Source organism: Nicotiana tabacum, chromosome 13, assembly GCF_000715075.1.
Source record: "Nicotiana tabacum cultivar K326 chromosome 13, ASM71507v2, whole genome shotgun sequence".
Taxonomy (NCBI): Eukaryota; Viridiplantae; Streptophyta; class Magnoliopsida; order Solanales; family Solanaceae; genus Nicotiana; species Nicotiana tabacum.
Window position 1 is genome coordinate 87,701,332 of NC_134092.1, and position 11,373 is coordinate 87,712,704.

An 11,373-nucleotide genomic window follows, 5' to 3' on the forward strand; every position below is an offset into this window, starting at 1 on the left:
ATCTACATTTAAATTTTCAGGTGAACTTTCAGAAATATGTGTAAAGCAACTAGAAGAACCAGCACCACCTCTTGATCTTTTGGAAATTTTCTTACTACCACCTCTACTAGTGCACGCTTTTTTGGCTATTCTAAATATATCTATTATGTAAATTAAATTAATAAATTAAATTAATATTTCTAAATAATAAAATAAGTGTACACCAAAGAAGAGAAAGATATGGAACGAGTGTACCGGGATTCCGGATGCCGCACTAAATTTGATATCAAAAACCAAACTTTAATTGATAGACCGATACTTGATAGTTGATACTTGATAGTTGATACCACACTTCACTTGAATACTTGATATGTGATAATAATAATAATAATAATTTTGTAATGGCTAAACTAAATATTTGATAAAACTTGAAATAATAAGTAATTGAGAATTTAAAAACAATAATCAATAATATCAAGAGAGAATTGAGAGAAAATTAGAGTAGTAAGAGAGTGAATTGTGAGGAAAAATAAAGAAGAGAGGGGCTATTTATAGTTTTTAAAAGGTTAAAATTATAATTTATTAAATATTAGGGGTGTAGGGGCCATTTTCTTAAGGGGATAGGCCGAAATGGCCATTTCTGCAAAAAAGGGACGTTGGCCAACGGTCATATTTGAATTTGACCGTTGGCAACGGTCCAGAAAATAAAAATAAAAAAATTATAACGGAAACCGGGTTGAACCGAGCTGTAGCCCGTTAAAAATCCGTTAACGGATTACCGGATTTAGCGGGTTCCGGTGCACCGGTATCAAAAAACTGTTCGTTTGAAACCCGCTCCCCGCCCAACCCGTCCCAACCCGCCCCCAACACTATAGTACCGTGCTGACCCGAGCTGAACCGGGTTGTAAACGGGTCAGCCCGGCCCAATTAACAGGTATACTTGGTATAGATATGTCCTTCCAGAGTCAGGTGATTATCCATATTACTTTGGGTCTTGTGAGTGGAGGCACCCAGATTGGTGCTCGATTTGGACGTTTGGCAAGTGTCAGGTTTATGGTATTGTGTTATGAGATATTGAGAGCGGTTCATGAGCATGAATTTTCATCCCAGACTCATGCAGTAGATTTTATAAGCTCGTTGGTATACTCATATCATGATTTTGGAAAGAATTGAGATAATTGATAATGTACTTTATCTCTTATCGAAAAGGCATGTCTAAATTCTAGAATTATTGTGCTTCTACTTTCGGGCTTGATTGATAATATCATGCTTTATTATATATTCTAATTATGTTGTCACTTGTCAATGTCCGCTCCCCGTCTCTACTTCTTCGAGGCTAGACTTTATACTTACTGTGTACCATAATTTTGTACTCATACTATACTTTTACATATTTTTGTGTAGATTTTGAGGCAGGCAATAGTGGTAGACGTCCAGCTATTTAGTAGCTTGCATTTGAGACTTCATGGTGAAATGTCCTTTTTGTTCGATCTGCAACACATCAAGTCCCCCTCCTCTGTTTACCCATTATGTATATTTATATCCTTCCATATATATGGTGTTGTCTAGTTGAGACAGTTATACTTGTTAGATGCTTGTGACATTGTGACACTAGATTTTGGGAATGTTGAGAGACATTTGAGATCGTGTTTAGACCCTGTATTTGATATATGTACTCATGATGCTATTTTCAAACTTGTTTCGCTTGTTATTTGCTTAACAATTGGATTCTATTATTGTTGATTGTCGGCTTTCTTAGCAAGCAGGTTAGGTGTCATCGCGACCTTTTGAGGGATTTTAGGTCGGGACATCGACTTTGGATTTTTGCTGGGCATAAATCACTAGTATGGCCTTCTCCACAAACTACATAAAACAGTTGCACTTATTGTACATGTTGAACCTATTGTGCTAGAGGCAACTGTTGGTTGTTCAAAACCGTAGCCATTTTATTGAATTGATTTGCTAAAGAAGCCACTAGGGCTAATAATGATGATACGACATCCAACTCAAGTACACCCACAGCCTTATGAACTGTATGTCTACCTGTTTCTCCCTACCAGTCTGTATTACTCTTAGAGAACTTATTCTGGAGTGTATAAATCTCATCAAAACTCTTTTCCAACACTTGACTACCTGCTGCAACATCTATCACTATCTTTGTCTCAGGATGAAAATCCTCGATAATGTGTAAGCTAACACCTTATTATTCTGATTGTGGTGTGGACAATCCTGAAATAATCCCTTGAATCGCTCCCACGCTGAATATAATGTTTCACCATCTCTCTGTTCAAAAACAACTATTTCAATTTGTATCTTTATTATCTTATCGGATAGGAATAACGTTGTCAAGAACTTGCGAACAAAATCATTCCACGATGTAATACAGTTATTGGGTTCAGATTTCATCCACCTCTTAGCCTCACCTAACAGAGAAAAAGGGAACATTGTAAGTCAAACATAGTCGGGTGTGACTCCATTTGTGATGTAAGTGTCGCTGATCTCGAAGTTTAGAATATGTTGTCCGGGATCCTAATATGGCAATCCCTTGAACTAACTGTTCGTGTGTAGTAGCTGGATCATGCTCCGATTAAGATCAAAGTGCTCACTGATCTTGGGTTTAATGATACTAGAGATCCCATTAGCAATACTTGACATAGCCACCTCTTGCACTGCTAGTGGTTGGGCATCTGTCATTTCAACAGGTAGTTGAATGAGTGCTTGAATATTATTAGCTTTTCTTGCCTCCCTAAACCTTCTCCGAAATGTTCTCATGTTCTGGGTCAAAGTCTGCAAGTTTTTCTTGGCTCCTAACCCGTCTTATTCAAGCAAAGTACTTAGTAATTGGATATGCAACCAAAAGAAAAATTAGATTCGACTAAAGAAGTAATAAAATTTAAATCTAGTAAAGTAGTTAATTTTGAAGTCCCCGACAACGATGCTAAAAACTTGTTGCTCCCAAATACACACTCAAGTATATACAGTCAATAAAAAAATGATGACAGGGAGTGTAGAACCCACGAAGACTTGTCACTAACTACCTACTAACTCAACAAAAATTCATTATCTAGACAAGCTTATCAAAGTAGAGTTTTTGTTAATAATCTACTATAGCAAAAATTAGAGAAGCAATAAAACTACAACATTAGAGAATTGTCATTAAGGGTTTACAGCAGAGATAAGTATTACACCCCACACGTAAAATTTAGAATTGATAAGATTGTTTCTAGTTTGGCCAATCGGTCGGCGACACATAGGGGGGATAAAGGGGATTACACGCTTTTATTAAACTCGCACCAGCTGTCACCGGGTGTTGCAACCGGGGCGGGCATGTGGAGCTGTGGAAATTTCTATACTTGGTAGGGTATAAAAAGGGCATTGCAGCTCCTTCTCTTCCATTCTAAAAAGTATCACCCACTTTAACTCACCTAGAAAGCTCTCAAGTCTCCTAAGAAATTTCCTTAATGATTCAGGGATAGATTCAAAGGGAAACTTAGTGAAAATATTAGAGTAAAGCTCTCGTGTTCATTCCTGTATCAAACGTTCCTCTGTTATCTTGATTTTGAAGATTCCTTAGAAGTGAAGCTTTCCGTTATAGAAGGGTAGGAACCCAGAAGGTGTAAATGTTTCCTCGAAAAGGTATGTAAGGCAGTCTTTCCTTCTTCGCATGACTTGATATAAGCATTTTTTTAATCATCCATATATTATAAAACTTCATTGTCTTTAGCCTTTCGTGGTAAAGTTGTTCTTGTTCTTGTTCTTGTTCATTGTTACTGGTAGCGCTTTCTTTTGAGTTAGGGATGTTTCCGAATGGCACCATAAGGCTATAAAGTGCTGTCTATTCTAAGTTTAATTTTAGAAGTATAAGTAAGTTAAACATGTGTTACATATATATGTGTGTGTGTGTGTGTGTGTGTTTTTACACTTATTGTGAATTACTGAGCCCATGCGAGGCCAGATACGAAAGGATATGACATGAGGTATCATCGAGCCCATGTGAGGTCGAGTACAGAATGACAAAGCATGAAATGTTACCGATCTCATGTGTGGCCGGGTGTGGAACAACGTGGTAACGGATATTACCGAGCCCATGTGAGGCCGGGTATAAAATAACATAACTTGAGATGTTATCAAGCCCATGTGTGGATGGGTATGAAACAATGTGGGTTAGATATTACCGAGCCCATGCGTGGCCGAGTATGGAATGATGCAATATAAGCAATTTTTGAGCCCATGTGTGATTGAGTACGAGATGATGGATTACATGGTGTTACCGAGCTCGTGTGTGGCCTGGTACGATGTTGTTGTGATATGCCCCAAAGAGCGGCTGAGTATCACCTGATACGAGATGATATGTCCCCGAAGAGTGACTTTATTATTTTTATAAAATTTTCATGAATTTATGATTCGAGGTTACCACGGTGTACATTCCCCGGTAGCTTGCGATACTTAGATTGAAGTTGTATACTCGTATCTTCTGTGTTATGTTTTCGGTTTATACGTATATTATCATATTTGCATACTCAGTAAATTTTTTGTACTGATGCCTTCTTTGGGCACTGTGTTCATGCCCATAGGTGCAGATAGACCCGATGACATCCATTCTTAGTAGGGTGTTTGTTACAGCTCTTGATCGTTGCTCTCCCCTCCTTCGGAGTAGATGTTCCAAGTCAATAGGTACTGAAGCATATGTCCTAGATATTTTTGGGTACGGCGGGGCCTTGTCCCGACCAAGTTATGTATATATTTAACTCATTTGGTTTCCTTAGAGGCTTGCATACTAGAGTTTGGTTGTATGTAGAAAGGGGTATTATGACTTTATTACAGTGATGAATGTGTATGAAATGACATCGTTTCTTTTGTTAATCGGTTGTACACAATTTAATTCTAGAGTAATAACTGGGAGACCTTAATCTCCCAGGTTTGTGAGAAAACAAGATGTAAGAATAAGCATCAGTTCGCACGGGCCTTCAGGCATCGTGTACCGGTCGCACCCGCCTAGGTTGGGGTGTGACAAACTTGGTATCAAGGAAGGTCGTGTCCTAGGAAGTCTGCAAGCTATATCTGGTAGAGTCTTATTTATGGGTATGGTGTGCACCATACTTATAAATATGAAGATACAGCATATCTAGTATGAATACCCTTCTTTCTGATCTGGATCGTGTAGTAGAGCTGAGTCGTAAGTGTTCGCTTCTAATTCTCATATTGCTTATGTTTATAGCAATGCCTACCACGAGATATCAAGCACTTGCCCAAGGATTGAATAAAAAAATAGTAGAAGGTACCAGTCAGGTGCCACTTTCCCTTATAGATCAATGTGAACCCCAAGATGAGGCTGATACTCAGGTATCGGGAATAGAATCACTACCCCCAGAAGGACCTAGAGAAACTAACGAACCTCTTGTTCCTCCCCCAGTTGTTCCTAAACAAGATTTAGATATGAGAAGTGCAGTACAGTTATTGACTTGATTAATAGCTTCTCAGGCCCAGCATCAGGCCCCTGCTACTTCAACTAGAGCAGTCAGTACGAGGGTTCGATATTTCATTAATTTGGACCCCCCGATATTCACAGGAACAGATCCAAATAAAGATCCTTATTTTAGATCAAATTCAATGGACTCTACGGGTTATGCATTCCACTGATATCGAGTGTGTAGATCTTGCTTCGTATAGGTTGTGGGATGTTGTTACGGTATGGTATGCAATTTGGGAACGGTCTAGGGGCCCTCTTGCACCACCAGCAGGATGGAGGGAGGTTTCGGAGGCATTTATGCAGCAGTATTTGCATGTTGAGCTCTGTCGAGCCAGGCAAGACAGATTTCTATAGTTAGAGAAAGGTAATATGAATGTCCGGGAGTACAGCATACAATTTAACTCCTTCACCGAGTATGCCCCTTCGGCCAGGGATGAGATGAGTGACCAGGTACATCGATTTGTTGGCGGTTTGGGGCCATATCTTATTAATAAATATATTACTGCTTCTTTGGATCCAAATATAGACATTGCTCGCATTCAATCCTATGCACAGAACCTAGAGGATTATAAGAGGCAACAGTGGATCATCCGAGAGCATGATCGGAGCCACCATAAGACAACTCGGTCCACAGAGGATACGGGGGGTCTCGAGGTAATTTGAACCTCCCATTTCTCGGCGTCCATCTTATTCGGCGGCTAATGTACCATCACATTCCTAGGGCCTGCATTGTGATTGGACCACTTATTCCTGTCAGGGCCATAGTTTCTGGGGACATAGCTTACTCTATATCAGGAATTCTGGTGAAGCGAGGCCCCCGATTACATATTGTGACCACTATAGTAAGATTCATTTTGGCCATGTTGCCAAGGTTCGAATTTATGTTATTTGTGTGGGAAACCCAGCCATATCATGTTGTTTTGCCCGGTGAGAGGTGGAAGTAACATGATACGACCAACGGGATCTATAACGGCTTCATCACGATCAGTACACCCTCACGACCAAGGTATGCAGCTATTGGTTGGAAGGGGTAGAGGTGGAGGTGGAGCATCTAGTTCGCGTGGGCCACAGAATCGTATCTATGCACTATCAGGACAACAGAACCTAGAATTATCACCAGATATGGTTACAGGTAATCAGTATTCTCCATTAATATGTATGCTTTCATAGATCAACTACCACAAAAAATGATTAAGAAAAGTGTCTCGAGAGTTTGACTGCAATTTAACATTCAAGGAGGAATGTTCCGAAGGGGGGGTTGATGTTATACCCCACATGTAAAATTTAGAATTGATAAGCTTGGTTTCTAGTCTGGCCAATTGATCGATGACACGTAGGTGACAAAGGGGATTACACACTTTTATTAAAATTGTGACATATCTCATCGGGTCTTGAAATCGGAGTGGGGTGACCCGTTTTGCATGTGGAGCGGCAAAATTTTCTATGCTTGGTAGGATATAAAAAGGGCAGTGCAGCTCCTTCTCTTCTATTCTAGAAAGTATCACCTACTTTAACTCACCTAAAAGCTCTCAAATCTCCTAAGAAATAACCTAAACGATTCAAGGCTAGAATCAAAGGCAAATTTAGTGAAACGATTAGAGTAAAGCTCTCGTGTTCATTCATGTATCAAATTTTCCTCTGTTATCTTGATTTTGAAGATTCCTAAGAAGTGAAGTTTCCATTATAGGAGGGTAGGAACCCAGAAGGTGTAATTGGTTCTTCAAAAAGGTATGTAAGGCAGTCTTTCCTTCTTGGCATGACTTGATATAAGTGTTTTTTTCTGAATGATTCATATATTGTAAAACTTCACTGTCTTGAGCCTTTCGTGGTAAAGTTGTTCATATTCTTATTCATTGTTATCGGTAGCGCTATCATTTGAGTTAGGTATGTTTCCGGATGGCGTCGTAAGGCTATAAAGTATGGTCTATTCTATGTTTAATTTTAGAAGTCTAAGTAAGTTAAACATGTGTTTCATTTATATATATATATATATATATATATATATATATATATATATATATATATATATATATATATATTACGCTATACTTATTGTGAATTACCGAGCCCGAGCCCACCAAGTACGAAATGATATAACATGAGGTATCACCGAGCCCATGTGAGGCCGGGTATGGAGTGACGAAATAGGAAATATCACTGAGTCCATGTGATGCCGAGTACGAAATGACGAAACATGAGGTATCATCGAGCCTATGTGAGGTCGGGTATAGAATGACGTACCATGAGATGTTACAGAACCCATGTGTGGCCGGGTATGGAACAACATGACATTAGATATTACCGAGCCCATACGTGGCCAGGTACGGAATGACGCAATATAAGAAATTACCGAGCCCATGTGTGGCCAGGTACAAGATGATGTGTTACATGGTGTTACTGAGCGTGTGTGTGGTCGGGTACAATGTTGATGTGATATGCCCCAAAGAGCGGCTGAGTATCACCTGATACAAGACGATATGTCCTCGAATAATGACTTTATTATTTTTTAAAAATTTGCATGCATTTATGATTCGAGGTTACCGAAGCATACGTTCCCTGGTAGCTTGCCTTTGGTACTCAGATTGAAGTTGTATACTCGTATCTTCTTTGTTATGTTTTCGGTTTACAAGTACATTATCAACTTTACAAACTTAATACACTTTTCATACTGACGCCTTCTTTGGGCGTTGTTCATGCCCATAAGTGCAGATAGACACAGTGACGTCCCTCCTCAGTAGAGTGTTTGTTCCATCAGTTAGCCGTTTCTCTCCACTCCTTCGGAGTAGCTGTTCCAAGTCAATAGGTACTGAAGCATATGCCCAAGATATATTTGGTTACGGTAGGGCCCTGTCCCGACCAAGTTATGTATATATTTAACTCCTTCGGTTCCCTTAGAGGCTTGCAAACTAGAGTTTGATTGTATGTAGAAAATGGGTATTATGACTTTATCACAGTGATGAATGTATATGAAATGACAACGCTTCTTTTGCTAATCAGTTGTACACAATTTAATTCTAGTGTTATACCTGGGAAACCTTAGTTGCCTGGGTTTGTGAAAATAAAGATATAAGAACAGGCGTCGGTTCACGCGGGCCTTTGGGCATCGTGTGTCGGTCGCACCCCCCGAGGTTGGGGTGTGATAATAAGTATTTCATGGTTTTGGATGGTTAACCAATCATATTGAGTTCTAGTTATTCCTCTTTCAATTTGAATTACCTGTGGTTGCTAATTAACTGGATTAGAAATACTCGCAGTATTCTCCCATATTACTTCTCACCTACTCAAGATAGATTAATACATATATTCTTATATATTCCCAGACTTGGCGCCTTGGGCACCGCAGCTTGATGGCCCCAGTGGTGAGCTTTTCCGATTTCTGCATCCAGCAACCTAGGCACCGCAAATCGGTGTCCTGGGTGCTAGCCTTGAGCCATCAAATCCCTTTCCATCTTTAGAGCCCTAGGAACTGCGGATCAGCGGCTTGGGATATCGCCTCAACTTTTACCTTTCTTTCACTCTATGCAGCGCTCCAGGCACGGAGAATCGGCGGCATGGACGATAGATTTGGACTGCTTTCATTCTTCACTTTTGCTCCAACTCATGCACGTTCACTTTATTTAACTCTTGATAGATTCCTACATATACGAAAATAAAAATTAGGATCAACTCGTTGCAACACACATTATAATCATGAATATAACACCAAGATATGAAATAATTAGCACACGGAAAATTTATACGTTTGTCCTAACATCAACATTTATGGCTCGATACGAGTTATTGAGATTGAGACAATGAATATAAATAAGAATCAGATATTGGAGGAGGTTCTCAATATCGAAGTTGGAATTATGAGCTTGTAAGCTAATGTTGAAGAAGTAGTCTTCAATTAAGGTGTGCTAACAGAGTCATTTGTATGGAGGTGACATGTGATCACCAACGCAAATGTGTGAAGGATTTATACAGCTATTTGACAGTTTTGGAATGACTCTTGAAACATTCGAGGACGAATATTTATTTAAGTTGGAGGAGAATGTAATGACTCAACCGATTATTTTGTGTTTTAGCACCCCGTTCTTTGATTTGAAACTCCTTGTAGATTTATTTGGTATTTTATGACTTACGGGTATGGATGGGTTAGATCACAAAGGGTTCAGGAAGGATTAGAATACAATCTTGCTATTTGGAAGGTTAAAGGCTAAATTAGCAACATTGCCCCTTGATTTTGGTATATGCACCTCAATTGGTTTGAAGCTTCTAATAAGTTTATAAGATGTATCTGGACTTGTACATATATTTGTATTCGAAGCTGAGGGGCTCGAGAGCATTTCCGCACCATTGCCTGAAAGTTAGAACTTTAATAATTCCTTAAGTTGAATTGAGTTGTCGTTTTAATGTGTATCATTTCATTTCGTGTTTCGAGCTTTTAGATAAATCTATATATGGTATTGGGACTTGCTGGGATGGTTTAGAGAGGTCCCGAGGCTTCTGTACATGAGTCCTTCTGTACATAACCCTAAGTCTGATTTTTCCTTTCTGCAATTCCATTAGATTGAGGTGTGTAAGGTGCAGTAGTTTGATGGATAATTCCATATTCCGAACATATTTCTGCAAATGGAAATTCATATTCTCCACGCCTATCGCTTCTAATCATTTTAATCTTTTTATTCAATTGATTCTCCACTTCATTCTTGTATTGCCTAAATGCTTCAATTGTTTTATCTTTACTATTAAGCAAATAAACATAACAATATCGAGTGGAATCGTCAATAAAAGTAATAAAATACTTTTTCCCACCTTGAGATAGTGTCGACTTCATATCACAAATATCAGTATGAATTAAATCTAAAGGATTTGAATTCCTTTCAATAGACTTATAAGGATGTTTTACAAACTTAGACTCAACACATATTTGACATTTAGATTTATTACACTCGAATTTAGGCAATACTTCTAAATTAATTAACTTTCACAAGATTTTGTAATTGACATGTCCTAAACGAATATGCCATAAATCATTTGACTCCAATAAATAAGAAGAAGCTGAAATTTTATTCATACTGTCAACAACCATTACATTTAGTTTGAAGAGGCCCTCTATGAGGTAGCTCTTTCCAACATACATTTTATTCTTGCTTACAACAACTTTATCAGAAACAAATACACATTTAAATCCATTCTTAACAAGCAAAGAAGTAGAAACTAAATTCTTCCTAATAGTAGGAACATGAAGAACGTTGTTGAGCGTTAACACCTTGCCGGAAGTCATCTTCAGGAATATCTTCCCATAACCTTCAATCTTGGCTGTTGCAGTATTTTTCATGGAAAGCTCTTCTTCGGGACCAGCAGTAGAGTAAGTCGCAAATGATTCCTTGACAGCACAAATATGTCGAGTGGCTCCAGAGTCAATCTACCACTCCTTCGGATTTTCAACTAGGTTGCATTCCGAAAGCATTGCACACAGATCATCAATGTCAGCATTCTTCTCCACTATGTTGGCCTGTCCCTTCTTCTTATACTTTTTCGGGAGACAACAATCAGGGGCTTTATTGTGGAGGAGGAGGTTGGCCAGGGTGGAGGTTGGAGGGTGGGCGAAGGGTATCGTGGTAGGGCTGGGCGGGGGTGGTTGAGGTGAGGCTGGGGTACAGGGTGGTATGTTGGAAGTCTTTGGGCCAGGGTGGCAAAGGTGTAGATTGGGGGATGAAGATGAGGGTGGAGAAGGTTGAAATAGAGTTTTAAAAAAATATTTTCCTTCATATTAAACACACCCTAAATATCCAATTGATTTCCTATATTTTTCGTTTTATTTTGGTGCAAGTCCTCCACTATGCTACGCAACCTCTTTAGTTCATAGCTTTTACATAACTGTAATTCTTTTGCAGCAGCATAAATACTACTGAATTTGCACTTCTTAGTAATTGATT

At 39.0% G+C, this 11,373-nt stretch overlaps 1 non-coding gene across 1 annotated transcript; it reads left to right on the forward strand.

Moving 5' to 3' along the window:
* The first annotated feature begins 2,190 nt into the window (after positions 1-2,190).
* LOC142168457 (small nucleolar RNA R71) lies at positions 2,191-2,295 on the forward strand. Its single transcript, XR_012698319.1, has one exon. It is a non-coding gene; the product is annotated as a small nucleolar RNA R71 (small nucleolar RNA).
* Positions 2,296-11,373: the final 9,078 nt, after the last annotated feature.